This window comes from Schistocerca gregaria, unplaced genomic scaffold (assembly GCF_023897955.1).
Source record: "Schistocerca gregaria isolate iqSchGreg1 unplaced genomic scaffold, iqSchGreg1.2 ptg000874l, whole genome shotgun sequence".
In the NCBI taxonomy this organism is placed as follows: domain Eukaryota; kingdom Metazoa; phylum Arthropoda; class Insecta; order Orthoptera; family Acrididae; genus Schistocerca; species Schistocerca gregaria.
This window is the reverse complement of record NW_026062235.1, coordinates 127,501-132,500: the sequence shown is the minus strand read 5'-3', so window position 1 is coordinate 132,500 and position 5,000 is coordinate 127,501.

Genomic DNA, 5,000 nt, shown 5'->3' with positions numbered 1-5,000 from the left:
GCCCACCCACACAAAACCTGCACCCCCCTCCAGCGCAGGAGCCGCAACCCGGGTGCGTACGCCGCACCAAGTGCTCCACCCGCGACCGTACGTGCCCCGCCGAAATCGCAACTCCGGCGGATGAACGGCGGACTTTTCTCGCAGTCGTAAGTTGCAATCCACCCCTATATCTTGCGCCTCATGAAGAGTTATATCAAGTATGCCAAATTCCCGCTGTCCCTATACATGCAGTAAGTTCGTCGTGGGCGCTGGCCGGCAGGCCGCGAGACGTGACGCCCGGCGGCAAAGAGTGCTCCTCTGAGGATATAGATGTTCCGTTCCGCCGCACAATGGTGACGGTGACCGCTGCCTGCGGTGGCAACGCTGGGCACAGTCGATACTCGCCGTGTGGTGGAAGGTAAACATTATGCGGTACATCAGTACTTTCCTAATAGTTCGGTCGTCTCACGGCACTGCTTAGTAAATGATGCAAGGCCAAATATAGATGATTTATGCGAATGTCCCTATACGTGCTGTAAGACTGGGCACACAACGTGAATCGCACGTCAGCCAGACACTCGAACATGCACCACTCTCGGCCTGCAACGGAGACACACAATACGTAAACATCTGGAATGCGACAATGTCGAGTGCATCCTCTCTGCCACATTGCACCGTCGACACTATGATAACCAGAGCAGTAGGTCCACCTATAAAAGCACAATACCCCACTCCTCCGACAACTACCATTGCTCAGATAAATCAACACCACCAACACACATCCTACACAGAGGGGCACCAAATATCATCCCCCGCCCTCGTGTTATACCACATGAAAAATTGCAGAAGTGAGAGACACACATCCGCCAGCCTCTTGCTACAAGCATCGAACCGACGTGACGTATCTGACGGTGACTCAGGCATCCGTGTACTGCCACCACTATCCACCCCCCCCCCCCCTCTCTCTCTGCCCCCTTCCCACACAATACCAAATTTAACCAACTTTATCGCTTAACCTAACTGTGGCTGTACCAGTTTATCGCTTAACCTAACTGTGGCTGTACCAGTTTATCGCTTAACCTAACTGTGGCTGTACCAGTTTATCGCTTAACCTAACTGTGGCTGTACCAGTTTATCGCTTAACCTAACTGTGGCTGTACCAGTTTATCGCTTAACCTAACTGTGGCTGTACCAGTTTATCGCTTAACCTAACTGTGGCTGTACCAGTTTATCGCTTAACCTAACTGTGGCTGTACCAGTTTATCGCTTAACCTAACTGTGGCTGTACCAGTTTATCGCTTAACCTAACTGTGGCTGTACCAGTTTATCGCTTAACCTAACTGTGGCTGTACCAGTTTATCGCTTAACCTAACTGTGGCTGTACCAGTTTATCGCTTAACCTAACTGTGGCTGTACCAGATTATCGCTTAACCTAACTGTGGCTGTACCAGATTATCGCTTAACCTAACTGTGGCTGTACCAGATTATCGCTTAACCTAACTGTGGCTGTACCAGATTATCGCTTAACCTAACTGTGGCTGTACCAGATTATCGCTTAACCTAACTCAATTTGTCCCTTAACCTAACTCAATTTGTCCCTTAACCTAACTCAAGTTGTCCCTTAACCTAACTCAATTTGTCCCTTAACCTAACTCAATTTGTCCCTTAACCTAACTCAATTTGTCCCTTAACCTAACTCAAGTTGTCCCTTAACCTAACTCAAGTTGTCCCTTAACCTAACTCAAGTTGTCCCTTAACCTAACTCAAGTTGTCCCTTAACCTAACTCAAGTTGTCCCTTAACCTAACTCAATTTGTCCCTTAACCTAACTCAATTTGTCCCTTAACCTAACTCAATTTGTCCCTTAACCTAACTCAAGTTGTCCCTTAACCTAACTCAAGTTGTCCCTTAACCTAACTCAAGTTGTCCCTTAACCTAACTCAAGTTGTCCCTTAACCTAACTCAAGTTGTCCCTTAACCTAACTCAAGTTGTCCCTTAACCTAACTCAATTTGTCCCTTAACCTAACTCAAGTTGTCCCTTAACCTAACTCAATTTGTCCCTTAACCTAACTCAATTTGTCCCTTAACCTAACTCAATTTGTCCCTTAACCTAACTCAATTTGTCCCTTAACCTAACTCAATTTGTCCCTTAACCTAACTCAATTTGTCCCTTAACCTAACTCAAGTTGTCCCTTAACCTAACTCAAGTTGTCCCTTAACCTAACTCAAGTTGTCCCTTAACCTAACTCAAGTTGTCCCTTAACCTAACTCAAGTTGTCCCTTAACCTAACTCAAGTTGTCCCTTAACCTAACTCAATTTGTCCCTTAACCTAACTCAATTTGTCCCTTAACCTAACTCAATTTGTCCCTTAACCTAACTCAATTTGTCCCTTAACCTAACTCAATTTGTCCCTTAACCTAACTCAAGTTGTCCCTTAACCTAACTCAAGTTGTCCCTTAACCTAACTCAAGTTGTCCCTTAACCTAACTCAAGTTGTCCCTTAACCTAACTCAAGTTGTCCCTTAACCTAACTCAAGTTGTCCCTTAACCTAACTCAAGTTGTCCCTTAACCTAACTCAATTTGTCCCTTAACCTAACTCAAGTTGTCCCTTAACCTAACTCAAGTTGTCCCTTAACCTAACTCAATTTGTCCCTTAACCTAACTCAATTTGTCCCTTAACCTAACTCAATTTGTCCCTTAACCTAACTCAATTTGTCCCTTAACCTAACTCAATTTGTCCCTTAACCTAACTCAAGTTGTCCCTTAACCTAACTCAAGTTGTCCCTTAACCTAACTCAAGTTGTCCCTTAACCTAACTCAAGTTGTCCCTTAACCTAACCCACGTTGTCCCTTAACCTAACCCACGTTGTCCCTTAACCTAACCCACGTTGTCCCTTAACCTAACCCACGTTGTCCCTTAACCTAACCCACGTTGTCCCTTAACCTAACCCACGTTGTCCCTTAACCTAACCCACGTTGTCCCTTAACCTAACCCACGTTGTCCCTTAACCTAACCCACGTTGTCCCTTAACCTAACCCACGTTGTCCCTTAACCTAACCCACGTTGTCCCTTAACCTAACCCACGTTGTCCCTTAACCTAACCCACGTTGTCCCTTAACCTAACCCACGTTGTCCCTTAACCTAACCCACGTTGTCCCTTAACCTAACCCACGTTGTCCCTTAACCTAACCCACGTTGTCCCTTTGCCTAACATAGTTCACTGCTCGGAATCTCTGGTGTCGTTGTTATCCTCATGTAGATGTCTTGCGAGTGTTGCTTACTTTCCACATATTCCTGCTATCCACTGTCAATTGTACTGCAATAGGACTATATCGCCGACCCCCCCCCCTCCCCCCCCTCTGTCCCCCTCTGTCCCCCTCTTTGTGTCTCTGTCCTCTCAAGCTGGTCGGTCTGGCGTTTGAGTGTTAAATGAGCCTCGCAGCTGTTCAGTTGCATTCAGATGTCGACGCCCTCAGTGTACGTCGTGGTATGGTCTGTGTCCATTGTCCGCTGATGTCGTACGCGTAACCCACACGCTGTACCGATCATCGGTCGTTACGTACAGAGTGAAGTAGTGTGATACGTGTGACCGTACGCTGGCTGTGCCCAACGGTGTCGAATCTCAATTTCCATATGTTGTGCTTGATGCTACTTGTCTCGTCTCCCAATAACAGCTAGGTTGCACTGTGGTACGCCGTAGAGGCGTGTGGGAGGAACGTACGAACGCATTGTATGTCACCCTGGGTCGCTGGGGGTGGTGGTGCGGTGAGTCAGGTCAGGTCAGGTCAGCGTGAGCCGTCTGATGTAGTGACGCGTGTATTCCGACTTTGTCGTATTGCCTCACACAAAGTGCTACCCTGGTGGACCGCGTTCCATATCTGGGACATGCCGCAGATGCCGGTTGACAGTGGATCGCGGAAGGTACATCGCATACGTGCGCGGGCCACCTTCCACGTGTTCTCTTCTGCACATGTCGCAGTGTGTATGTGGTCTGATGTAGCGTGTCGTGACACATGACATCCTGGCATGCAAGAATTGTTGAATTCGCAAATGTAGGTGGACATCTACGTTTACTGCCCAAGATACGCAAATGAACTGGAAATCCGTTGTTGAGCGGTTGTTCACGCTGGAGGTGAATCTGTGATGGCGACGATCGGTACAGCTATTAACCGGTTGTTTCAGCGGTACCCGCCACATCCACACGCGTGACTAGGCCCATGTGGGTATGAAGCGATACGCGGCGGTGGCTTGGTGGGACTGTTCCCGGCCGGTGAAGGGGGGCCGCCCGGCGTGTTGGCCGCGCGCTGCGTGGGCGCACGCGCAACAGGCGGCTGGTGGGGGGCGCCGAGTGGCAGGAGCGCCAGCCGACGGGCCCGGCAGGCGGCGCAGCTACGCTGCGGCGCACCCTGCACGCGGCGCCTGGCGGCCAAAGTTGGTTCAGCCGAGCCCGGTGCGAAGCGCGGTGGACATCTGCAGTGTGCTGGTCTGATTGAGGACTGTGTGCGTTGAGGATGCGCCGCCGCCTGGCACTCGGCGCCGCGACGCCGTCTGCTGCTCGGTCGCCCCAGCGGTTCTCGCAGGTGGTTTGTATCGCAGTTGTGCGGACGTGTTGGCGCGTGCGCTGTGCTGGGAGAGTTCGCTTCTGCACCCAAGTGGGGCTTTGCCCTTGTGTGGCGCTGGCGTTGGAGCTGCCGGTCACCATAGGTGGCGCGTGTTGTCTCCCGCCGGCAATGCCACGACAGCACGCTCCCGGGCCTCTGTCGGCAGCGGCAAGCTCAGTTGGGAGCAAGGGTGTTCGCACTAAAACCGTCTACTCGCCTAACTCCGGGCGATTGCGCCTCTCTCGAAACCGACCAAGTACCTAGGACGGCGCTGCGCGCCGCCGGGACCTGAGAGGGTTTCGAGGTGTATCGTGCAGGGGAGATCGGCCTCCTCCTGTTTGCAGAATAATTGAGCGGACGCTTGCGTGTTCGCGCGGGCCCCCGGGACACACTCCCGGGCGGCCGGCTGCTCAGCTC